Source organism: Equus asinus, chromosome 4 (assembly GCF_041296235.1).
Source record: "Equus asinus isolate D_3611 breed Donkey chromosome 4, EquAss-T2T_v2, whole genome shotgun sequence".
NCBI classification, from domain to species: Eukaryota; Metazoa; Chordata; class Mammalia; order Perissodactyla; family Equidae; genus Equus; species Equus asinus.
This window is the reverse complement of record NC_091793.1, coordinates 133,100,492-133,127,526: the sequence shown is the minus strand read 5'-3', so window position 1 is coordinate 133,127,526 and position 27,035 is coordinate 133,100,492. Positions and strand designations below refer to the sequence as shown.

The window sequence follows — 27,035 nt, the reverse complement described above, 5'->3', positions numbered from 1 at the left end:
AAAAAAAAAGCAAATTGCAAACATAAGTATAAAATGATCTTGAAGAATCTACACCAAAACATTAACAATGATAATCTCTGAGTGGTGGTATTTTGAATGACATTATTCTCTTCTTCATGTCTGTTATTTGAATTTTTTACAATAAGCATGTATAACTTTTAAAAATTTTAAAGCTATTCCTATTTTAAATGGAATATGGAATGAATGTTGTTACAGTAAATGATAGCTTCACTTATTCAGCTTCTAAGGACAGGGATTTCCAAAGGTTGGCAGTGATCCAAAGGTTGGCAATGAACCAACAGTTGGCCATGTTGTTGCTAAGAAGGAGAGAATAGGAAATGGGTAGTCCTTAGAAACTGGCTCTCACTAATGTACCTCCTATTGTCCGGGATTTAGAAAAATAGTTAAATGTCCCTTAATATCTTATTACACAACACTTTACTAATAAAAACTGTGGCTTCCAGTGAAAACAATTTTGACAATATCAGTTAGTCTCAGTATAAAGAAATGATCTATTGTCAATTTTTTCAGTTATAAAAATCAGCCTCCAACTTCATCTCATTTCCCCTGTTGGCTCTTCTCTCACTTTTGTAACATGCATTTGGTAAATACTATCTTTTACTCTATTTAGCACAATACCAAAACTGGATGTGCTAGCTGATGTCAATGACTTTCAGTTACTATCACCAAATTGAGGCACTGCTTCTGCTCTGAGAAGGATGAGTGGGGAGGATAAAAGATGCCTCCAGCCTTTTCTCTTCTGCTGTAAGGGAAACCTACACATAAAATTCATTTCAATTAATGTTTTACATGAAATGAAGATAGTTTGAAGAAAAATAACTAAAATACATTAAAATCACACCTCCAACAACAGGAGGAACACATCAATTAATCTGGTATTTTTGTCATTAATTTCAACATTCAATCTAAAGCAAAAATAAAACAAAGATTTGCAAAGAGAAAACATAGAAATAATTTTTATTAGTCACTACTAGGATTTTATTATAGTTTGGACCAATTTTGAATGCTTTAAATATATATTCTGCTTGAATAATATCAACAAAAAATATGTATTATTACAGTATTATTCTATGTATGTATTATAATATTATATGTACTGTTAATAAGTCAAACATATTTCCTACTTGGGTTCTCCTAGAATGTCCTTACTACATGAAAACATAAAGTAAACAGAGGGGAAAAAAAACTTTAAAAGCCTTGATAGGATATTAAAATTCAGTGTAAATTGAAATATAAGAATTTTTAAAGCCAGGGTTTTTTTTAACCTGGCTCAAAATAATCTGTCCAAAAAGGTAAAAATGTGACTATGACTTATTACCCACTAGGTTCAAGAAACACGGCTGCCCATTTGACAAGTTTAGAGGTATAGCTATTGTCATCAACCCCCAATGTGTAGATGTGCAACCTGGGCATCCAAAACGTCACAGGATGGTGGAAGGGGCTCTAAGCCAAGAGGGAGCAGACAAAAGTTCTTGCCCTTTGTTCTGCAGGGACCACATGACTCCAGTCACTCTGCTTCTCAGAATTTCTGACTTCCTCATCTGTAAACGTAGGCTTGAGCTAAATTATCTCTAGGTTCTTTCCAAGTCAAAAATTTTTAAAGCTCTAATTTTACACATTTTCTCCACACATACACAACTGAAAACATCATATTTTTATAATCTATGAAAACTGCAAATAAAAGAACTGCGGTTTAGCAGATTTTTTCCAATAAAATTTTGAAAAAGGAAAGAAAACATAAACCTATCATTTTAACATAATTATTTCACTTTTAAATATTTGCATCATCCTTTATTATTCATTAAACCATACCTTTTTTTCCAGTCCCATGACTAGAAAGAAATTTGTCTTTCCTAACTATTGAATCAACAGGAATCATGAGACAAGCTAAAGGCAAAAAAAAAATCTGAGATATAGTAATAATAACTTTGTCTTTGAAAAAAATAGCTGGAGGCAGAAATTCAAATTTCCCCAAAATATTATATTCCCATGTACAAGATAGATCAGTTACCAAATCAGTAATAAAAACTAATATTCACTTATGTCTATGTATAGAGCACTTTCACATGCACGATGTTACTACGTCTTCATGACTCTATGAGGAAGTATTGGAATCATCTCCACTCTGTAGCTGAGGAAACTGAGACTCCCTGACATTAAGTGATAGTCCAAGGTCATAAGGCTAGAAAGCACCAGATCCATGACTCAACCTCCTGACCTTTTCCTGAGTCTCGGCTCTCATCCACCAGTTCATAAATCTTTAATGTTTCAAATAAAGCATGTTTTTACCTAATCTAAAGTAAATAATTGCTCATAAACAATTACTTGGGAAAAAATATTTAAAATACATGACATAAAAGGAGTAATTTCCTATCCTTAATATATCTTGTGTCCTTACAAATTAAAAGAAGAAAAAGACCAACACTCAATGGAAAATTAGGAGAGAAAGATAACAAGAGAGTTTACAAAAAATTCAACGCGAATTCCTTTGAAACACTTGGGGAAAAAATGCTCAATCTCAATTAAATAACTGCAAGTAAAATTAAACTTTTTTTCTCACTATCTTATTAACAAAAGTTTAAAATTGTTCATATGCTGAATTGACCATGACAGAGGGAAAAAGTTACTCTCCTACACCGTCAGTGGAGAAGGTACTGGTTAAAACCTCCTCGAAGAGCAATTTTATAGTATTTAGCAGAACCGAAAACAAATATCCTTCGACACAGCAATTCCACTCCTAGGAATTTATTTTATTTATGTGGGCAAATGAAAAGAATGCCCATCACGTAAAGGATGTTTGTTTGTTAAGCATCTGTTATTACAGCAAAATCCTGAAGACAACTCAAATGTCTACCCATGGGACGTAATTAAACCAATTTTGTGTACTTTGTACGACAGAACACCATGCTCCAATGTAAAACATTACACTTTTTTAAAAAGCAGAATAGTATTGTATACTCCCCATTTGTATAAGAAAAAAAGTATGCAAAGATTGTACCCTAAATCCAAGATGGTGTGTACTTAAAATATTTCTGGAAAGATACCTAAGAAATTCCCCTGTATAGAAGGCGACTGAGGATTCAAGAGTCTAGTTTGGGAGGAAGACTTACATTTTCGTTATTTTAAAATTTAATACCATCTGAAATGTTTAATCCTTTGTATGCCTAGTGTAATCCTTTGATTTGTGGGCTGCAGGCAGCTTCCATGCTTATACTCAACTTGGCTGATGTAAGAATCCAGTTAGATAAAATAATATTTGTTAAAGTATTTTGCTGACTGAAGAGAATACACAAACAGTAAGGCATCCTGGTCATTGTTTTATTACTAACAACTCTGGAAGACTTTTTATTGCCCCAGCACCTACTGCCTCTAGCTAAACCCAGCAAGCACAACTCCTCAATAGACACTTCACGATAGGTAGATAGATAGATAGATAGATAGATAGAATTCTCTATTAATATGCAAATATCCACCCAAGAGGTAACATCTGTAAGCACTACTTCTCAAACCTTTCTACCCAGTTGGCCCTAATGTCTAGGATACTGAGCCCAGTCCCCCAGTAGAACGTACATCAAAAGGCCCTCAAACTTAATATGTCCATACTTTTTTTGGTAGAAAAATATTTTTTTCTCACAGTTCTTCAAATAAAATTGACATTCCAGGAAGATGCACTAGGTTCATCCTGGGCCCTTGCCCCAGGAGCCAAGATACACCAGTTTGAAGAATTTGACTTTAAAAGACATGTATTAACATCTTAGCAGAGGAGACTTTAAATATGAGATGAAGGGCATGGACAAAAAAATGAGGGAGAAAAAACTTGGATCAGACCCTTTGTGATTTAATCCTCAGAATCACCATTCTTTCAACAAGCTACCAAATTCCTACTGCAGCTACAGTCCCATGCCCTCATAAAGGTAATTTTAGTTCTAATAGATAATGTAAAATTGCCCTTCAAAGAGGTTTTAACCAATGCATTCTCCACTGATGGCGTAGGAGAGTGATTCTTTCCCCACACCATGGTCAATGCAACACAAGGCCAAACTTTTTGTCTAGCTAGTGGAGCTGGGTGGAGGTACATGTCAAGCACTGAATCAAATATTATTAGGTAGTGACAAAGAGGATGACTTTGTAGGGGAGGAAGAAATCTTGCTCTTCCCTTCTAGCTTCTTCTGGCTGGTCTAAGACTTAAATTGACATGAGACAGAACAACAGGAGAAAAATCAAACAAAGTTTAATAACATGCATACATGAGAGAAGCCCAAGAAAACTGAGTAACCCACCAAAATAGCCAAAGCCACCACCTTGAATACCATCTGCAGCTAAAGGCAAAGAAGGATGTTGGAGGTAGTGGTTTGGGACTTCAAAGCGGAGGAAGGCAATTCACATGGAGATGGAAAAGCAAACATTTGGTAAATAAATGTTTTACCATGCTAGGTAGAGACAATGGGACATGGAGAGGACTGTGGCCAAACAGGCCTAGCTAGGTTCCTCCCTGTCTATCTACCTAGGTCATATTATAGTTAGAACTAGGTTCTGCAGTTATCAATGGGGATAATTCCTTCCTAAAACAGGGCTTCTCTCTCAAATTCTTTTAGGCAGTTAAGGGAAAAGTCAAAGTTTCTTCCTGAGTCTTTTGTTCTTCAAAATAATTGAGCCAAAGAGACACATTTTGGGGTGGCAAATTCTGCTCCCCTACAACTTAGACATGAGGTTAGAAAGAGCTACTTTAGCTGAGTCGTCAGCAAAGGCCTACCTGAGGGAGAGATGTTTGAGCTGAGACCAAAACTGTGGGAAGGAGTTGGCCACACAAATAGAGAGAATGTCCTAGGGCAAAGACCTGAGGTAGCCCATTCTTGGTACATTCAAGGGATACAAACTTAGCCACTATGATTGGAGCATGTGGACCCGGGGATGAGAGGTAGACAATGAGTTAAAGGAGGCAGGGGCCAAACCATGTAAAGCCTTGTAGGACAAGGTAAGACATTTATTTTTACCGCAATGGGAAGCTGTTCTTTGGGCAAGAGAATAATAGGATCTCACTTATTTTATGAGAAAATAATTCTGTTTACTGTGCAGGTAATGATCTGTAGGGAGGCAAGACAAGAAGCAGGAAGATCAGTCAGGAGGCAACTGAAATAATCCAGATGAGAAACCATGGTGACTTGAATTGTGAATTTAATAGTGGAGAAGTAGAGAAAGTTCAGATTTCAGGATATATTTCAGAGCTGTGAGACTTAGTGATAATTTGGATGTGGGGTATAAGGAAAAGAAAGGATTGGTGAATGAATCCCAGATTCTCAGACTAAGTTATCTGGTGGGTGGTGGTACCATTTACTAAGATAGGGAGAGGAGGGGAAGGCAAGTTCTGTTGTGAACATTGTGGCCAAGACTCCTAGTGGCAACCCAAAATGCACTTTCCACTGCTTCCCAAGTAACTGAGCCTCAATTTTATTCCAGCTAAAAGACTCCATTTCCTAGCCTCTTTCTACTGCTAAGAGAAGTCATGTGGCTAAATCTGGCCAATAAGAAATAAGTAGAAGAATTTATAGGACTTCTAGGGTAACTGAAAAGAGCTAACTCAGCTGGGAGTTGTACTGTTTTTGCCCTATGCCCCATCTTCCTTCTTGCTGCCTGTAATGAGGAAGACGGCTCGAGCTCCAGCAGCCACCTGAATCATGAGGTAACCTTCAGAATGGAACTCACCCACTAAGCATAGCAGATTAAAGAGTTTAAATAGAGCCTAAATTGTCGGTGCCTTTGGGGGGCAGACATACCAGTGCTGGACTGCCTATCTCTGGGCTTCTTTTAAGTGGAATAAATTCTTGCATGTTTACAGTTATTTTGATTTTTCTGATTCATGCAGCCAAACAAAATCCTAACCGAAACACAGATGTAAAGATAGATATGATATGCCTATTAAACATCCCAGTTAGGTAGAGTCCCTATTTTAACTATGAGAAAACTGAGTGTCAGAGAGGTTATCTGCCCATAGTCAGACAGCTTGAGATAGAGGCAAGATTTAAGACAATGGCAGTCTCACTTCAAAGTTCATGTTTTTACACTATACGCTCCTGTACCGAAAAACGAAAGGAGAAGGAAGGCACCAAAGTCAAATGTCTCCAATAGCACAAGCGTGACTAGGACCAGTTCTGCACATGGCATCCCAAAATAGCCCTACCTCATCTGATAGAAGGAAGAATCAGCTCCTCTATAAAGGTGTTACTATTTACACGATGTCAGTATTGTGCCATGCTTGCTTTACCCTTATCGTAAGGCAATATATTTTTAACTATATTCACCTGATCCATTCAGCGCCAGATTTATTTCTGTTGTATTAAAATGCTGCTTTATATTTATGCTATTAAAAAGCTACTTATATTTATGCAGTCTCTTGCAATTAAATATATGCTGAACTTCATTCTGAATTCCTCTTGATAATTCTGGATTGTAATACTACATATTCCAACTCTGAGCCAGGACCATCCCTTACATGACCCATTAATTATGCCCCTCATAGGACAGTAATGATAAGTTCTCCAGAGCCCCCAACACCAACAGATCTGAGTAGCAGTTCATCTGGACCACAGCTTCACAGTTTATTGACGATTATCTCATGAAGCAGGGAAACAAATGTTTTGTACAATAACAACATTATGCATCCATCACTCCTTCCTCAGTCTCCCAGTTCTGCCCTATAAAACAGAGAAAATGTGATTAGTGAGGCAAGCCTTCTGTCTTATAATGTCAAGTGGACAACTGGCTTAAATTTTAGGTGTTCCTAAGTAGTTTCCTTTCCTAAGGGAAAGTTTTTTCTTTTACTTTTTCATTGAAGTATAATATACACACTGTGAAGTATACAGACCTTAAGTGGATATCTTGATGAAATTTTACAAAGTGTGCACCCCTGTGTTGTCACCACCCAGATCAGGTTACAGAACATTTCCAACACCCAGAACTCTCCCTCAGGCCCCTCCAGTCACCACCCATCCCCCTATCAAGTTAACCACTGTCCTGACTTCTGATTCCACAGATTCATCTTGCCTGGTTTTGAACCTAATATAAACGGAACACTGCAATACATAACTTTTCACTTAACATTATGCAGGGACCTGAAATTGGCCACCCCAAGATATGTCTCTTCGGCATCAGGATTATTTGAGGCTGATTGCTTTTGATAAACTGGGACAGGGAAGGAGGCTCTGAGGAATGGAACTTGCCCTTTGTTAGGACACATTTACATGTGTAAGGTAAATCTCTATCTGTAAAAGGTGCCTCCCTCTCTGTACCAGGAAGAAGAAAGGAGATGACCTTCTCTGTAGAAACTCTTAATCAATGCCAAAGGCAAGGACTTAAATCTGCATTTTATTGTGCTTGTCTGGTAACCTCCTGTAACTGACTTCCCTCCCCCTCCCAACTTTGGCATTTCTTTAAGGATTAAGCATCTTTCCTTAGGCTAGAAACTGATTGCTGTGCTCACCTGTGACCACCCAGCTCAAGACAATAGACTTGCCTCCTGCTACGCCCTCCGAGATAGCAGACCCACTACCTGCTGTGTCCATCAAGAGCTGTGACCACAGGGCAATCTTGTGACTACTGTGGGAGGGACATTTCCATCATATGTGAAACGTCCTGTTTGGGGGTATATAACCACTCTGTGCACCCCACTTCTTCGGTGCCCTTTCTTCTCCTGCTACTCTGTCTCATGTGAATTTAATTCGTTCTCCAGCCAGACGAACCCACATTTGGGAAGAGGAAATGTCTTCCTCCCCTGCAGTTACATCCATAAAAATTACCCATAATGTTCCAGATAACCATAGCTTACTCTTTTTAATTACTGCATAGAATATTCCATTTATCCATTCTGCTAATGGACATTTGAATTATTTGCAGTTTTACGTATGATAAATAATGCTGCTATGAAAGTTCTTGTCCAAGTCTTTCAGTGTATACTAAGGGAGATTTTTCACTTTTTGAGTTTTTTATTCTTGTTTTTTGTTTTATTCGTGATGTTATACAAACATTACCTATACATTTGGGAGTAATACATCCAAAGCAAGCACAGTACTTTGGCTAAAATGTTTTATGCCTAATTCAGTGCTCTGAGCAAAATTCCCATGAGGACTTGAGCATTGTTAGGAAAATAATGAAAAGAAAAGGAAGGGGGTAAAGAGGCTGTTGAAAAGGAGATAGACAGAGCTTAGGACACACATACTAGAAAATAGAAAAGAGAGAGAAGTCGCTGGGTCAAGTCCTTCCAATGAACTGTCAAGTTTCCAGTGAATTAGATAATCAGTTTGGCCCTTAGGTTGTGCATCTACTACCACTAAGATAGTTCCTTGAGATGCACCCCTAAAATTGGATGGCTTTTTGCCGATCTTTGTACCTTAACTTCTTGGAGCATGCTGGGGCTCCCTAGTGGGGTGATTACATGTAATAGGTAAAGAAGACCTTTAATACTCCAACCCTATAAAGATTCCCAATAACTGGAAGCCTTAGGCTTCTCCTCCTCCTCCTCCACTCTGAGAAACTAAAGGCCAACAAATTTTTTATTAAATGTTTAAAATATGTACAATTTTGAATGTGGATTGGGTGCTAACCTCTTACCCATTTCCAGGTCCCTCTCATTCATTTATTCAAAATTTACCTTCTTATTATCTAATGTGCACAAGGTTCTGCGTTAGGTGCCTGAGAAGCAAAAAAAAATATGCAAAGATGAAATATTTACATATTAAATGACATATATCTAAAACTTGCTTCCAAATAAAGGAGGGTAGGAGAATGGGCTATTGGAGCTGGGTGATGAATCCTAGGGGGTTCATTAAGCTGGTCTATCTGCTTTTGTGTGTGTCCAAAATTGTCTATAATAAAAAGTTAAAACACAAACAAAAACGTGTAAGACAGCCTCTGACCTCCAGGAGCAAACGGACTAATAGAAATGCTAACACATGCACTCAAATAGCCAATGGGAATTTAAAGGGGCCATAGCAGTTATGCATCCCAACCTTGGCGTTTTAAAGTGAAGACAACACTCAGAAAGAAGTGACTCTGAGGCCTAAAGGTTAAGTGATTTGCCAAGGTCACACAGTTGGTGGTAGAGGTGATACTGAAAACTGGGTCACACACACAGAGTGCTCTTTCTTCCATTCAGACTGCTGCAATGCAGAGTGGTAGACGTCAAGGCCATGAAGCTAGTTCAAGCTACATGCATAAGAATTCAGACAAAAGAGACACCAGCCAGGGCTAGAAATCAGGGGCTATTTCGCAAGTTGTGCTCTGCCCACAAAACTAAGAGGGGCTGTCCCCCTTATTAAAAAGAGAACATCAAACCAGTGAGGCAAGAATGTTATGCTTATTGGCATGATTGTGGAGTTAACCTCTGACTCTCCTAAAGTCACACGGCTTCCTCAGGGTGCTGAGACCTAGCAGCAGGAGCCCTCGTGGCTGATTCCCAATCACTGTCAGTCAGACAGGGTAGAGTGAGCATTCACTATACGCCAAGACGCGCGTTCAGAGTTGGAGCGACTGCAGAGATAAGCACAGCCCCTGCCCTCGGAGCTCCCGGGCTGGCAGAGAATTATTAATCTAACAGTTCTGAAGGAGAACCACAGGGTACTCCAGCAACCTCAAGTCCCTAATATAGCTCTAGATTCACACTGACTTACCTTTAAAAACTACACTTCCACACATTTTGACATTTTCATTTGTGCCTAATTTTAACGAAATAAGCCAGCATAAATAAGTAAACCAGGTATGGTTCTATTCTAACCAGTCAATCATCAGGGACTAATAAGGTGAAGTCAACTGCCTATAAGACAAAAATGGTCAGGCACTGGTAAATGTTTGCTTTTGATTGTGACACCTATATTTGGAACATTTTCTCAGGTGACATTCCCATAAGGGAGCTAGATGAATGACTCTCAAGGAGATTTAAGCTCTTTGATGGCAAAGCCCATGTTAGGACAAACTAGCATAGAGTAAAAATGTACTTAATTAACATTTCATAAGTGAAGAAACAAAGACCAAATTACATAGACTACAAATGTTTCTTTCTATTCATAAAAGTTTTCATCCTAAACCCTAAACATGCTGGATAAAATCTTAACAGGGTATATTCTCACCTCTAGTTCTCGTGGAATAGACTGCATTTCCCCTGATAGACTAGGGAAGGAATTCAACTTTTTTCTTGTGTTTTCCACTGTATAGTAGAAATAGCATGACTTTAAAAAGTGGAAAAGCAGTAAAAAAACAAAACAAAACAAAACAAAACAAATTCAGCTCTCTTAAGGTATCTTGTTTTTACTTTTCACATAAAAATAGATGTCTCCTCTGGTCAGTCTCAAAAAAAATCACAGAAATAATATAATCCGTACTCAGAACATTTGTACATATTTCCAAAAATTTCACTGTTCGGGGAAATTTAGCAAGCTAAAGTAGTTGACTCAAAGTCCCTTGGCTGCCTCTATGAGAAAAGAAAAACAGAGGGAGGAAAAAACCCAAGTCTCCTAATTGCATAATCATTAGATTACTTCTCTGTTCATAAATAAGCATTGCCCAAAATGATTTACAGATATAAAAAATGTTATTGATTTGGACATTCATAATTGTGTGGAGCTTTTATTCCTAAAGTTGGATAGTAATTCTCGCTCTCATTATAAAACATTTACCCATTCCACATTCAAGTCCCCTGAGCGTTTATGCTCTTACGCTTCTATTGCATTGCTAGTCCAGCACTTTATGAAAACTAAATTGTTTTGAAGGAAATATAACAGCTACAGGTTAGCACATTTGTAAAGTTTTTATTTTTCTCTTTTAAAATTTAAATACTAATTACCTTCACATTCAGGACACTACTAAACACCTCATGAGTCAGCCCCTCTATCTTAACTAAACTGCAGAATTTACCAGGATTCAAAGTGGTCTGAGTACACCTTAGAGAACAAGATAAAGTCTAGCTCCAAGTTGAATATGAGTTTGGCAAGATTTCTCTGTTTTCACCAGAGAGGGTTATTCAGAAGAACTGGAAAGGAGGGCTGCCTGAATTTGCATACCCCTCTATCCTGACCAAAATAATTGAAAGTTTAGAAATCAGAAATTTGCAACCTCATAAATAAAAGAGATAATCCAAAATCTATTAAATTTTCCTCAGGATTTTGTCCACTGCACTTCAAAGCATAAAGAAATTATAATGTCTAGGAGCCTATATGTTTTGATGCCTTTAAATAAATCAACTGTTTTTCTTAATGCAAACAAACAAACCATTTTTCATTATCAAATTCCAAAACCAGCAAGCACGATTTAGCTATAGCACCACTGAAATTACAGCTTCAGACCAGTTTGAGTAGAAAACAACAGAAATTGGATGTTTGTTAGGAAAGAGAAGCATTTTATGCATTTTTGTTCTCTTTATCTGCACTCTGTGCCCAAATTCTAAATCCTTTGAAGCTGAAAATTATTAGATTTGATAGTCAGATGTCAATGTGATGATAAATAATAAGACTCAAGGATCAAGGAGATAGCTGTCTCACAAAACCTGGTTATTAATCGGAAGACTAAGGTAGTCTCAAGGCAGCTTTAAACCGCTCTGAAATTCAGATGCCTCCGTGTTCCAGCAGGTAGATAACTGTGTGAGTACACTGTGAGAGTGGGGGCACTTGAATGAGCTGCAGAGCGGGGCTGCAGCCCAGGAGGAAGGGACAGCTGCCCCTCAGCTCCAGCCAGCTGTTCCCCCATCTTCTGATTTCTCAAGACAAGCCAAAAATGCAGATTAGCATGTGAAATCTTCCTATTAAAATGTTGAAACAAAATTTTTCAAAGCACTGCATGGGCCAAATAAAACATGTCTGTGGGCAGTTTCAGCCAGCTGGCTGCCAGTTTGAGATCTCAGGGAAACTATGGAGAAAGAAAGAAGTAAAATATTTCCTTGACTCTCCCTCCACCAACTTGGTAATGAACAGTCTTGGAGGTCACTGTGGGAGTCTAGTCAAAGGAGGATTAAAGATGCCTTGGAGACTTCAATTTGATCTTAAGGGAGACACTATTTTCCTACCATTCTTTCTTCAACAAATTTTATACACACACACATACTTTTCTTTCTTTTTTTTTTTTGTCTTACAGATCCAGGATTACAAATCATTTCTCAAGCACTTCCATCACTGAGTGAAGGGACACCATGCTTGTGTGTACCCAAGAAAATGGAAATCCTTTAAAACACATTTATATCCCAAAAGACAGGTTGACCTTAATTACAGTTGTCTTTGGTCTTAACAAAAAGCAAAATGTACTTAGCTGCAAATTGTTCTCAGGGGTATGAAGCAAACCCATTCAAAATCCAATAAGCTCATTCTCAGGGACAAGTCAAATGCTTTCTGCTACCAGGTCCACTTGCTTTATTCATCATTCAGTCTGCGATGTGGGACAAGCAAAGAGCAGTAACAGGAGAAGAACAAACAGAAAAAGTCCAAACTTCTGATTTACACACAGCTCTGAGAGTGGAGAACATTATTTCTCACTATTTACAGAGCAAAGCAACATGGCACAGAGGAAAATAAAAGTTTTGCATTTCAACCAAGAGAATAAAGTAATCTACGCAAACATTGCAATAACACAGCTTTTATTGCATTCCCAGAAGTCTAAGAACGTTTCATCTTTGTTACCATATACATGGACGCATTTTACAGGCTTGTTATATTTTCCAACTATTTACTGATTATCTCTAATAAACACACACTGGTCACATTGGTTTAATCAATGGTTCCTAACTCTTTGAAGAACCCGATAAAAGTGGAGGACACACCCTCCCCCTGAAAAAAATGCTTTGATTTACCACATTTTGCACACAATTTTAAGAGGTTCAAGGACTCCCTGAAGAAGTCCATCCAAAGGCTCTTATTTAAGAACTCTACTGCAAAAGTACTATAATTTCATTTTTGTTTCATTTATGCTAACCTTCCAAAAACATTTATTTCAGGATATGCTCTAAGAAGTTAAGGCAGCACATTTGCATGCATTTCTTTTCTTGTTTACATATATTCAAATAATCTTCCGTGTTTGAGAATTACAATCATTTTTAAGTCAGTCGGGCCTGAGCAGATAAATTAGGTTATTGTATTGGCTAAGAATAGGTTACCATTCACTTGTTAAAACGTGTGCTTTTTAAATTTCTGGACTTTCAGTGCTTTTTCCTTTCCATTATTATTTTGTTACAAATAGGTGATGTGGAAAAGTGGCAGAGTATGAAAGCATCACTTTCAAAAGATATTTCCCTCAGCTCCCATGTGAGATGGCCCCATATTTCCATTTTACTTTTTTTAATGGTATAATCAACTATCAAAATCCATAAATGAATACAGAGCCTTCAAGTGTCCTCTTTGTTTTATCACTGCTCTCTCCCACTTGAACTTTCAAGGCACTCCTACTATAAAAAAGAGGCAGGATTCAAGGAATTATCTGTTTATTACCTAACTACTCCAGCAGTGATTATAAAACACTTTAGAGAACCACCTTAGTGAATGTCATTAGAGATGCTAGGATATATCTATTGGGAAATGCAAAATAATACTTCTGGATAAAGGTTCTGATAGAATTATATTCTCCTTCTATAACTGAATCTCATTGCTGAAATTTGGTTAGGTCTGACCTCTGTTTACAAACAAGAGGTCATGTACTGAACATAATAAAAAGAATAAGATGATGCAGACATCAGATCTGACAAACAAAAATGTCAACCTTGGGAGGTCGTCTGTTTTGGCGTTATGTAATATACAGGAGATTTTGGTTCTTGGGAACTTTAAGCTCATTTAAATGCCTATAAAGGAAATCTACAGCACAGCCTATTTTTAAAAATTATTACCATCAACAGGCTCAATGCAGCTCAACTGAATTTATTTGCAATTGGATTTTGATATGCATGATTTGATGGCCTTAGAATTTGGCTGAAATAAAACATCTGAACAACCTTGAACCCAATAGCTCAGCACTTTATATATGCTGACTAATAAGGTAAATGTGGTATAAAACTGAAGAAAGTACTCCTACCAAAAATAGCCCTTTCCACATAGCACAGAAGATATTTAGTGCAGTGAAAATACTCTGTGATACTATAATGATAGATAGATGTCATTATACATTTGTCCAAACCCAGAGAAGGTACAACAACAAGAGTGAACCCTAATGTAAACGATGGACTTTGGGTGATTATGATGTGTCAGTGTAGATTCATCAACTGTAACAAACGTACTACTCTGGTGGGGGATTTTGATAATGGGAAGGCAAGCATGTGTGGGGGCAGCGGGTGAATAGGAAATCTCTGCGTCTTCTCTCAATTGCGCTACAAACCTAAAACTACTCTAAAAAACCAAGTCTTTAAAAAAAAAAACAAGTCCCTTCCAAAACCAGCCCCAGAATGGTCTTAATGAACAGACTGCTATGCTGCTAGAAGCTGTCAAAAAAACAAAGTATTAATAAGACACCCTGTATTCAGGGAGCTACCATGCAGTTGCCATCTCTGGAAAATCAACCTAGTGTTTCAAATTCAGAAAGATCTATGTTCTCTGAGAATGTAGTTTCCTAAAACTGGGAGGTGGAAATATCACAATGGAATAATGTAGGAAATCTAACTAACCTATCTAGTTTTAAATATAACCTTATATATTTAAGATTAGATTCAGTTATTCCCTCCTTCAGAAGACCTCCCAGATACTCCTTTCTTTTGAAGCTGGTTACTGGCCCCTCATCTGTGGTCCCACAAAGTCCGCGCAAACCTCCATCATTCACGTATCATACCGTGCTATAGTGGTACTGCTGGGTCTGTTCCCCCCAGAGGCAGGCACAGTACCCTGTGCTCAAAAACGCTTGTTGAATCAATGAGTACGCTCCCCACTCCTGCAACATGCTGATCCATAGTCCTTAGAGACAAATATAAATTTAATCTACAAAAATATTTTTATAGTTAGTGTCTGTTCAGGCTCATGGAAATCTTTTTGCCCTGAAGTCCAAGATTTTTTGAAATTCTAAGATATCTATGACTGTAGCAGAGCTCTATAATCAGACAGCACAGAGGAATGTCAAAAGAACTGCATTCCAATTTCAGGCTCAGCCAAACGTTTGCGCTCCCTGTGTCTACTTTCCTTATCTGAACAATGGAGACAGCAATACCAGCCTGTCTCACACATCTGCTGTGCACAAGAACTAACAAAATTTATCAACCATCCAGAAAATATTTAAATGACTTGGAAATTTTATCACAATAGAGAAAAAGCAAATGGTTACAGTTCTACCCTTTTTTTTTTTTTTTAACCCCAATGCATTCTTGGAAACCATGAATGAATGACGGTAAAGCAGATCATATTTCCCTGAGGAAACAATAAGAAGACTGAACGTTATGTGGCAGCAAAGAGTAGACATCAAATAAATAGGACTTCTTTAATAAGTGTTCACATTTTTATATTGAAGTATATCATACAACAGCACACAAAACGTAAATAAAGTTTAAGGAATTATTTTAAAAAGTGAATAACACCTATGTAGCCACCACCCAGGTCAACCAGCAGATCATTTTGATGTTCCCTCTGCCCTTCTCAATCACTAACCTCTTCTGCCTCCCAAAAGCAACAAGTATCCTGACTTGCTAACTATCCTGATTATCCCAACCACCGTTTAGTTATACCTATGTTTGAACTCTATACAAATACAGTCATACGGTACACATATTACTTTGTGTCTGGCTTCTTTCAGACAACATGTTTCTGAGATGTATCCATGTTGTTGTGCACGGCTATAGTTCACTTCTTTTCCTTGCTGCATATTATTCCATATAATAATGTAAATCATTATTTATCTATTCCATTATTTATCTATTTATCTGCTCTGTTAAAGAACATTTTGACTGTTTTGACTATTACAAATTTAAATTAATAAAATTATGCTCCAAAGCCTAGAAAACAGGTACAAATATACTACACACTATCAGTGTATAAGAAACCTCAGTGTATCATAGGCAAATTGTATCCCAACACAAAATTATGCTACCTGATACACAAATATAACTATTGAATCCTAAACTTAATCTAAATCTAAAACATCTGTGTAAGAAACATCTAATATTTAATTTCCATTTTTTCTGCCTTTTAAAATTTCAGATGAGCTTTTTCTTACTTTTTTTAATGGTTTGTAGGACTCAGGCCTCTTTTGAAAAATCTATCAAGGTTAATCTAAACAGATCATTTCATTTTCTCTTAATATATTTTCCTGTAATAAACAGTAATTTTAAAAAGTCATTTCATTATAAAAATCAAGCTTTAACAATGGTTATCTCTGAGTGGAGAGATTACTATTTTATTTTCTTCTTTTTTGTTTATCTACACATTCTAAAGCTTCTAAACTGTAACTATTATAATCATAAAAGTTACTTTTTTGTTTAATGAAAATAATTTCATCAGTCTTCAAACTGCAATATTCAGAAATTAATCCAGTTTCCCTTCCCCACTGAATCAAGTATAAGTGTTTGGATAAACCAGAAAATAAATGGTTTATCCATTTATTTTTATCTTTGAAAGAGGCAAAGAAAATGTCTAAGTAAAATTTCATAAGCTTGCTTTGAAATTATGCTTACTTTGGTTAAAGAGCCATTCTAGGGGCTGGCCCAATGATGTAGCAGTTAAGTTCACGTGTTCTGCTTCGGTGGCCTGGGGTTCACAGGTTCAGATCTCGGGCATGACCTACACACCGCTCATCAAGCAATTCTGTGGCGGCATTCCACATACAAAATATAGGAAGATTGGCAACAGATGTTAGCTCATGGCCATTCTTCCTAACCAAAAAAAAAAAAAGAGCCATTCTAGATACTATTGATAGTATCACGTTACTCAAGCCAATGATAGCAAATACAAATGTGTTATCTATCACAATCAAGTGTGAAGATGAAACGAACTATCCTGTGAGGTCAAGAAGAAACAAATAAGTAAACTAGAAGTGCTAAGCCATTAAACTTCAAAGGCTTGTTTTTATTTTTTTCAGTCTAGTCAAGTCTTGTCCAGAATGTTTTGCATCACAATTCAAGCCTTGATGGTGGTATGCCAAAAATCTGGCAAAGACTGAGACACCAATTTCAAGTCTTTAATTTATTTACTTATTTTAAAGACTTTCCTATTCAAGGAAGGTGGTCAGATGCAGTGATGAGGCACAGAGGTAGTGAAGGCAGACTGCCTGAATCTGAAAGCTCTATCCCCCCACCCACCAACCCACCCACCCCTCACTGCATGACATTGTAGACCATATGGATGCATGAGTTGTGACTCATAAGTCCCAGGGATAGCCACGAATAAGGGTTCCATTATTTGCATATGCGTAAAACTCAGGGCCAGATGGGTAGGGGGAGCAAAGCCCACGTGCTTGCTACTTTGCAGAGGCCAGTTATAGCCGGTTATGAGCAGCCACAGCCCAGAAGAGCATCTTTGAGCAAGGAAGTTCTCCACCACAGAGTTTAGGAACCTGACCATCATAGCTTGAAGGCACCGTATCACTGCCGAGTCCATGCTGTTCCTCCACCGGCCACAGGCACTGGGCTTCATGCTAATTATGTGGCCTGAGAAGCCATCAGGGAGAAAAAAAGCACTCTGCACCTGTAGGCTCCCACCTAGAGGTTCAGACACTGAGGCTTCTCACCCCTTCCCCAAAGGACATGTGTTTGTGATATGTATAGAAATGGAACAGTTTTTTTAATAACTTTGCAGTGGACAATTTTTATTAGATAACCAAAAACTTCATGTTGAATAATTTTATAATAAAAATAAGTAATTTGGAAATTCTCCTTTCATTATTCTGGAGTATTGAAGCAGGTAGAATAACTCTAACATGGTGCGTGGTAGAAATTTTGCACAAGTTACTTAATCTCTCTGTGCTTCAGCTTTCTCATCAGGAAAGTGGGGTAGTAGTAGTAGTTCTTACCACGGCATGATGATTAAACAAGATCATGCATGGGAGACACATTAGAATGGTGCTAACACCTATTAAGATCTTAATCCAAGTTCCAAATAACTGTATTTCAGCCTATCATCCTGTTGTCATTGGATTCTTTTCTATTATGAGAAAACTTTTTTTCAAGTCTATCTTATATAGATTGTCAACAAAACAGAATAGAGAAAGCAGAGTTTAGACAACAACAGCAACAATAATAAAATAATAATCATAATAACAGTAATCACAAAAGTACCTAAAACTTACTGGGAACTTACGTGCCAAGCACATTATAAGGATTATCTCACCTAATCCTCTCAATCATCCTATGAGCTAGGTATCATCATTCTCATCATCCCCACTTTTCAGATGGGAAAACTGAAGCTTGGAGAGATTGAATAACTTGCCCTGGGTCACAAGCTAGCAAATAGTAGAGCTGGAATACAAACCTGGATCTACAACACAGCCCTTAACAATCAGGGTACAATGCCTCCCAGCAAGGGGTGCCAGTCACATGTTTGGTATAAATTTACGGTTGGCATTGATGTCCGCAAACAGTTTAAAGAGGTAAAACAGAAAGAGAGAGAGAATATAAATAGGGAGGGAGGGAGGAAGGAAGCCGGCAAGCAAAGAGATTCAATAGACTAAATGCCTTCCAGACTCGGTATAAAGGAATTAATTAGATAGGTGATTGGTATTGTGTGGTATTGTGCTGATTTTGCTGTTTTTAACTCAAAGAACTTCCTCTACTACTGTGGAGCAGGAATTTTGCTACCTAAAACTAAATTAAGGTCACAGAAGGGCCTGATGACCTAAGCAAAAAGCTCTTGGATTAGGCCAGGGGAAAAAACCTAACAAACTATTTCAGGTCAGCTGACATTTTTTTATTTATGTCTGCCTGCATTGTAAATATTACTCAAAGTGTTGCTCACAAAATGTTTTTAACCCAGACTGGAATTTAGTATCAACAGCAATAAAGGTGCAGCCCAGCTGAGCAACGAGAAGTCAAGGAGCTACCCATCCCAGCTCTGCCGGCTGGAGGCAAGGTGCTTAGGAAGGTCACAGGGCTGACGGGCTGAAGAGCTTCTCCAGACCTCTGGGGGTGGTGGGTGATATGGTATAGAAGGGAAAGCACAAATTTCCCCATCAAACACAACCAGACCGACCAGAGACTGAGGCAGAGCGCTAGAGGAGGGGGCCACTAAGGAGACCACCCAACTTAATTTAGGTTGTGGATTTTGTTGTTTTGGTTTTGTATTGTTTGGGGGGAGCAGGAGGGAGGAGAGTTCAAAGAAGGCTTCCTGGGGAGGTCACGCCTGAGATAAACCAAGTGTTTGGAGATGGTATAACAAAGCGATTCCGTGTTCCGGCTTGGCTATCACAAAGACCTGGATTCAAATCCGCACCTTGCCACTTACTACGTGACACTGGCAGTTCCTTAACCTTTCAAAATGAGACCATATTCTCTCTTTCTCAGAGTATTGTGACTATTAAACAAAATCATGTACATTAAAGCATTTAACACAATGCTCTATAATTGGCAGCTATTATTATAAAAAATTCTAACAATTATATGCTCTTTCAAGTGTCTATAGTGCAAAAGAATCCAACCTTGGCAGCCACAGAGACTGACACGTCCATCTCAGTGTTTCACAAAGGGCAGTCCTAAAACCATCTATATCAGACTCGCTGGGGGATTTGTTTAAAAGCAGATCCCTAGACACCTGTAGTGGGTTGAACAACGACCCTCAAAAGATACATCCTCAGAGTCTGTAAGTGTGACCTTAATTGGGAAAAGGCTCTTTGCAGGTGTAATTAAGGATCTCAAGACGAAATCATTCTGGACTAGGGTGAGTGATAAATCCAATGGTATCCTCAAAAGAGAAGGGCAGAAGACACAGAGCGGAGAAGCAAGGGGAAGATGAAGGCAGAGATTAGAGTGATGTGTCTACAAGCCAAGGAACAGCAAGGATTGCCAGCAGCCACCAGAAGCTGGGAGAAAGCCATAGAATGGATTCTCCTTCCGAATCTCCTGCTGATACCTTGATTTCAGCCTCCAAGCCTGACAGAATACATTCTGTTTTAAGCCAGCAAGTTTGTGGTAATATGTGTTAGCAGCTCTAGGAAACTAACACACCACCCTCGGTAGAGCCAGGTCAGTGTCTGGGAATCTGCATTTTGCCAAGTGCCCCAGGTGATTCTGGTGCCCATGAATACCTGAGAACCTCTGCCCTGTCCTATACCCTCTGGCCTCAAGAGGCCACACCACCCTCCTCTCATGACCCTCATTCTGAGAATGGGTCTCAGAGAACCTGAAGCAAGAACTGTGGAGAAGACCAGGGACTTCTTCCCAGTCTCAGCACAGGATCTGTTGGGGTGGGGTCAAGCCAGTGAGTCTGCAGGTCTCCAGGCCCTACACCCCTGGACTAGCTCTCCAGGAGAAGGCTAAATGAGGGACTACAAATTTGAATGTGTCTCCTCATTTCTACTCGAGGGTGCCAAAACTCTTTGTTTGGTAGTAAGTCCAGGAAAGTGTCCCCAACTCTAACACCAGCCCAAACATGGAATTTTACACAAACACAAAATGTTCACTCCTCATCACATATTCTACTCTAGAAAAACGGCTCTGTTAATAACAGAATGTTTGTGACCCCCCCCAAAATTCACATGTAGAAACCTTACCTACCAATGTGATGGTATTAGGAGATGGGACCTTTGAGAGGTAATTAGGATTATATGAGGTCATGAAAGTGGAGCCCTCATGAATGGGACAGTGCCCTTACATAAGGGACCCCAGAGAGCTCTCTTCCTCTCTTTCCGCCATGTGAAGAGAGAGTAAGAAGGCCAGCTGCAAACCAGGAAAACAGCTCTCAAAGCCCCAAGAATCTGCTGGCACCTTGATCTTAGACTTTGCAGGCTCCAGGGCTGTGAGAAATAAATTTCTGTTGTTTACAAGCCCCCCAGTCCACGATACTTTGTTATAGCAGCACAAACAGACTAAGACATGCTCTTACCCAGGGGTGAGCATCTGAACCACAGTTACCAAATACAGTGAATCAGAATAGAGGCAGCTGGGTCTTTTTTTTTTTTTTTAAATATTGTTTAAGAATCTCTGCTCTAGGAAGAGTGTCATTCCCATCCACTCTACCTCAGTTCCATACCTGAGGAGAAGGAGCTCTGTTAGAGCTCGAGGAAAATTTTACAGAAATTTCCTTTCTTTTAATGAAACACAATTAGGCCAAGAAAGTTGGGTTTAAAGGTTTTGAAAGGTGCTATCATACCTAGGAGGTCTATGCAGCAGTTCCCAAACATTCAGGAGACTCACCTGGGGATGATACTTAAAATGGACATTTCTAGGCCCTACACCAAGATTCTAATTCAACAGGTCCAGGGTGGGGTTCTAACACCAGAAAAAGGAAATAAGAGGATAGATAACCTAGATAGACCTCTAGTCCACATTTTATGCTAAAATCGAAAGACAAGGTCAATCTGGCTCACCCAGATGTGAGACTAGATAGGGCTTCAGAGGTTGCCTGCTTGAGTGCTCCTTGCACGGTACCCGGCTGGAATCAGCAGACTGATGGCACTGAGTGACCAGATCACAATTCACAACAGACTTCCCCTTAGAATTTACTCCAATTTCTTCATGCTTTACTGATTCTAATTCTGGCATAAACCAACTCTGATTCGTTTGGGTTTTGTTTTTTTTTTTAATTCATTTTAGCTCAACTTCAGCAGAAGTACTAAAACCAGTTAACTCCAGAGAGAAACAAAAGCCGTGCGGTGCTGCCTGGCCTCTGCGCCACGCTGGAATTTTATAACCCTTCACGTTTAACAAAGTTTGGTTTCTACCATTTGTGATTTCTGATAAATGACACGTATGAAAAAACGTGTGCTCAAACCTTTTTACTAAATCAGATAAGAAGCTAGAAGATAACGTGGTTTTCTGTCTTGCAATCCCTGAATTATGTAAGAAATCTCACCATGAAACTTGTTATTGCTGCAGACCTTCTCGGGGTTGCGGCCGCTGTTTTTACGCAACATATAAAAACCATTAGTATTAAGGGCTGGGGAGGAATGAAAACCAAACACTACGATAACATCAAGCTTCTATCAGTCACATCTGTGCCCGTTATTTTGCTCTCTACGTCAGTGACAGTGACAACCGTCAGTGACAGTGACAACCAAGTGACACTTTTACTATCTGTTCTTTTTAACCACCGTACCACCAATGGCAGTTGCCACAATTATCTTGAAAAGGGTTCTGACGCTTTTCTAGCTGCTTCTTTCTTCACACAATCCCTCACCACAAACATTCAAAGAGCAAGTATATCGAAAGGCGTCAGGCCTGAGGCCAGAAACAGTGTTGTTGGAGTCACAAACTCAATCTACACACAGTGGGAAAGTTATTCATACAAATGTAAACCAAAAAAAAATCAAGATTTCTACATATCCATTCAGGGGCAAAAAAGACAAGATGTAAACTCAGGAGAGTCTGAGGAAGCTAGTATTAAGTGCTTCGAAGAAGAGCAGTGCTCTTAAAATAAGAATTCCACCAAGTACGTTATGGCACGTTCCCCACGGAAGCAGCTTGGTATGACGGAAACAGAGGGTTTTAAATCAGACAGTGTGGAGTGTAATTCTGGCTCAGTCACTCACTACTTGGCCTTGAGCAAATCATTTCCCTCATATGAGCCTCAGCTGTTTTCTTGTTTTTTAGATGGCAATAACGATGTCTATCTAAAGACAGGCTGTCAGGATGAGAGAGGCCACCAGTAAGGAGGGCTTTGCATTGCTTGGCACATTAACAGCCACTCAATAGAGGGTCAGTTTGAAGCCTTCTAACACAACTGTAACCAATTTTTCAATCAAAATATGACTAAAACCCACTCTTCCACCAAGTTTAACAATCTAAGTATTAATATAGTTTCTTAGTGTTTTTCTCTAGTAGTATATTCTCCCCCCACTTCTACTTTGGTACTAACCAGAAAATCGCATAAGTGAACCAAACCTGTTAAAATCATTTGTAAAATTTAAAAAAACAGATATTGCATGGAGGTCTTCAAGGGGCTCTTCAGTGAGAAAAGTGTACAAGAATAGGTACTGCATAGACACGGGATATCTCTTAGTCATCTCACCAGATAAATTCCGCTCCTTGCCTGCTTCCTGGCTAGCTTCCACTGAGTTGAGGTTGCCAGATAAGCAACAGCTGATAAGAAAGAGGCTGCGGTAATCAGCTCACTTGCCAGTAAAAGCCTAAGAATGTATTTAACTAGAAAAATACAGATATGAACACTTGTTTAGCTTGAAGTAATATTCATAAACATATGCAGAGTGTGAGTTTTGTTGGGACGTAAAAGGTTCACACAATTTCCAGAAGAAGTTATAATAGCTAAGACTATACCCATTTCTAATGAATAATACAGTGGTAATGGGGTAGGTAGGTTTTTTAATTATAAAAATCCTTGCTCCTTGTTTTCACTTATCATCTGGTATTTTACCTATAGGATCCAGCGTTGTCATATTTAAAGTATACAGTACACACAGGCAGTTGCCCCTGAAATGATTAAAGGCAGTTAAAGTGGTATGACTCCAACTGAGAAGGGCAACTCACAGCATAGAGCAAGTCTCCCATTTTTCCAAGTATTTCTGTGAGATCTCTGCAAGAGTCAAAGTGACAGCTCTAAAGAATTGCTGATAAGGACGTCAGGTTGGGCGTGGTGAGCCATGCTGGAAATCCTTGAGCAGAGTAGAGCAGAGGATGATAGCTTTCACCCAACTACTGCCCTGGGGATCCCAGCAAACCACAGCCAGAGAAGGCTGGAGATTTCCTTAGCATATCAAAGTCCTCATTTGCCAGAACTTGCACAGAACTAATGAGAGTTGAAACAAAGGTCAGAAGTAGTATTTATTTCATCACTAGCTTTCAAAAATAAATAACTAGAAGCTAATCTTGCCAAGGATTGCTTGAAGATAAAATATTTGACAATGCTCTATAACGTAATAACAACAAAGAACAGGGGCCTTATGATCCAAAAGAGACCCACAGATACTAAGAGTAACTGATGTAACAGAATTTGATACAGTTCCTGACAGCACAGTGTTCAGCACACACTGGCCCATTAATCAACAAGTAATCACTATCTATGTGTATAGTGCTGTGGAAGATTTAGGAATAAATAATAAGATGAGATCACTGCCAACATCAATCAGGCAAGGAAGGAAATGTAAGGTAAAAGAAGTCATTGCAGAAATCTTCCTCCCTGGACTGCTAGCTCTGCGGCAAATCCAAAGCCATGTCGACATAGCGTAAGGAAGGTTCATCACTCTAACTTGAGTCTTACTCTCCAGGTCAGGTCAAGGGCTTCCTCCAAAGGCCAGATTTCCTGTGTTTGCGGATGCATCTTGGCTTACTCCAGATAACTCTTCAATCCATTACTGTGCACTATTGATCCTGCAGGGCCATCTTTGGCTTTAAGAACAATGCCTTTTATGTAAAACACTTGAGAACTCCTAAATCATGATCTCCCCGGGGTGAATCTAGGAGGTGCATAGAAGTGTAATAACAATCATGCCTAATGGGATTTAGTTTGGGAAGCAGATCCCAAGATAGGGATTCAAGTGCAAGTTGTTTACTGGGGAGGTACAGGGGACGATGGCAGGGAAGTGGGGAAGGGAACAAAGAAGGGACAGGCATCTGACAAAGGGTGATCTCTCAAATTAGCTGCCAGGGTGGGTGCCTGGAGTTGAATTCCCTGGGGAAACCTTGGGAAATAGTGTAAAACACAGACTTAGAATTATCTCATCTGAGGGCAGAGAGCTGGGGTATTTTGTATGTCTGCCTTAGAAAGTTATTGGATGAAGCCTGCAGGGGAAGGGGGAATTGCCCAAAACTGACTTGCTGACCATGACAAAGTGGCCTTTGAGGGGCAGTGCTCAGACAGAGGTGCAGATGCTGACAGCTGGAAAACCACTGGAGCAAAGTGAAAGGTCCCAGGGATAAGGGTGGGTGCTGGCAGAATCTGCTATATCAACATTCAGGTAAACAAGCTCTACTTTTGTCTGTCCACTAGAATAAGTGACAGACTAACTCAATGTGAAAGTACAAGGAAATATAACTGATTCTTTTTTAAAAAAATAATGAAAACTGCAGCTTTGTTCTTGCTATTTATACAGAACATTTTCAGCCAATGCCAATGTTCAAGATATTTTTAGTTTAATCTAAGAAAAGCTATTATAAATTTTTGTCTAGCTATTCAATTTTGCTCAACTTAATCTATAATAAACATTTAAAATATTAAAATATATCATTTGAAGCATGAGGTTTGGTTCTATTGATACGTTTCATTTATTTTAAAGTGCTTATTAGCATTTTTATCTATATTTGGGCCTTTTTAAGTCAAAATTGTTTTTAAAGATTTATAATAGGATAAACCTAAGGTCCTAAGCCTCGATCTAGAATAGTAAATGATGTGTCCAATGTGTTCCCAACACTATACCAGACATTTAAAAAGGAACACCAAAGAAAAAGTAGATCCAGTCCCCTACTCTCAAAGACATCATCATCCAGCAGGCAAAGGGGGGCGAAGGATGCAGGGAGAGATCGACACACAGAACTATGGATATGACCGTAGGAGCAACAGGAACTCAGAGAAGGACAAGACCAGTATGGGCTACATTCATTCAAAGAGAGAGAAGATGAAACTTTAACCGGGCTTTTAAGACTGGATAGAAGTTGGAAACACAGAAAGGAGAAAGTATTTCAGTTAAAGGGAAAACAGCATGAGTGAAGGCATCCAGGGGGCCTGACAGGGTAGAGGTCAGTGAGGAGACTCTGAAAGAAGACTCGGATGCATACTGGGAAGTTACATGATCTGGGCCCTGCCTATCTCTCTGATTCCATCTCCCACATTTCTTTCCCTTACTCTCCATGCTCCAACCCCTCTGGACTGATTTCTGTGCCTGCCTCAGTCCTTTGTGCTTCCCATTTGCTCTGCCTGGACTCTTCTTCGCTGGATCTTGGCAAGGCTGCCCCTTCTCTTTATTCAGATCTTAGCTCAAATGTCAACCACCCCCAGCACCCTCCATGATAAAATCTGATTTTGTCTTCCCATGGCATTTAACTCAACTGGAAATATTCTTAGTTAATTTAATCTACCTACATCACTAAAAGATGAGTTCCACAAAAGCAGAGATCTCCTTTGTCTTTTTCATCACTTATCACCAGCCTCTAGATGACAGCCAGATTGATAGAGCCTTGTAAGCCAAACAGAGAAGGCAAAAAGGAAACTACTAGAATGTCTGAGCAGTGTTTTAGGAAGAGTAGCATAAAAATAATACCTACATACCAGGCATTTAACAAAATTATCCATAATCTTCAAGCAATCCTGCAAGGTAGACAGATACCTATTATTCCCATTTTACAGATGGGGAACCTTGGGCCTCACTCATCAGAGGGAGTAACTGGAGTTCATACTTTGATCACTCGAAAGCCCTCACTCCCACCACTAACCACGCTGCAAAACAAGACTTCTTTTTCAAAACTGGGATAATTAGACAATCTTCAGATAGTAAAAAACGTGGGCAAATCAATAGAACTAAATGGAAAGCCGGCAATAAGCATTAGGAGGTTTACTATACATAGGAAATTAACATATGATAAAGTTTGCTTTTCAAATCAGTAGAGAAGAATGGATTTTTTATTATATAGTCTGTAGTTAACATTTAACTATTGGGGGAGGATTAATTTACATAACTAATTCCTATTATACTCCAAAGTAAATTCCAGATGGATTCAAGACATAAATATATACATACATTTTAAAGCTATAAAAAAATATAGGTAAGAATGTATCTGACTAAAAATTTTTTTTAAGAAAAAGGCCTTTGTCAACACACATGTAAAGCCAGAAATTCATCATATGGAAAAAGACTGATAGATTTAACTACACAAAAACTTAAAACATCTATTCATTGTTTTAAAAAGATACCCTAAAATTAAAAGCAAATGTTAAATGGAGGGAAATATTTGCCCGTGTAGGATAGAAAAAGTTATTTTTCTT

The 27,035-nt window shown here is 38.7% G+C and overlaps 1 protein-coding gene and 1 pseudogene across 3 annotated transcripts in view; one reads left to right on the top strand and one right to left on the bottom strand.

Moving 5' to 3' along the window:
* The window catches only part of PLCL1 (phospholipase C like 1 (inactive)), a 328,998-nt gene that overhangs the window by 233,354 nt on the left and 68,609 nt on the right, over positions 1–27,035 (bottom strand). The gene's annotated exons all lie outside the window — the stretch shown is intronic.
* Positions 1,881–27,035, top strand: part of LOC106834373 (large ribosomal subunit protein eL33 pseudogene) — a 61,808-nt pseudogene continuing 36,653 nt past the window's right edge.